Here is a 254-nt window from a genome sequence, read left to right as displayed (position 1 = left end):
ATATATAATTTTATATATTATATATATAATTTACGTATAATTATATATGCATAATGGATTTTCTAATTTATATAAACAGAAATCTGGAGAACAGGCATGGGATGGATAGTAATGGTGTGGGATAATGGTGGAAGGAACAAAGAGTTGGATCAGGCTGAATTTATTGATTTGGGTCCACTAAGTAGGGACTCTGCATTTAATGTTGCAGTTTGGGGAGTTAAAAAAGGTTCTAATAGTTTATTTGCTTGGTTAGC

This window comes from Rhinopithecus bieti, unplaced genomic scaffold (assembly GCF_001698545.2).
Source record: "Rhinopithecus bieti isolate Rb0 unplaced genomic scaffold, ASM169854v2 scaffold_12642, whole genome shotgun sequence".
Classification (NCBI taxonomy): domain Eukaryota; kingdom Metazoa; phylum Chordata; class Mammalia; order Primates; family Cercopithecidae; genus Rhinopithecus; species Rhinopithecus bieti.
The sequence above is the reverse complement of the archived record's forward strand: the minus strand, read 5'-3'. Positions refer to the sequence as shown.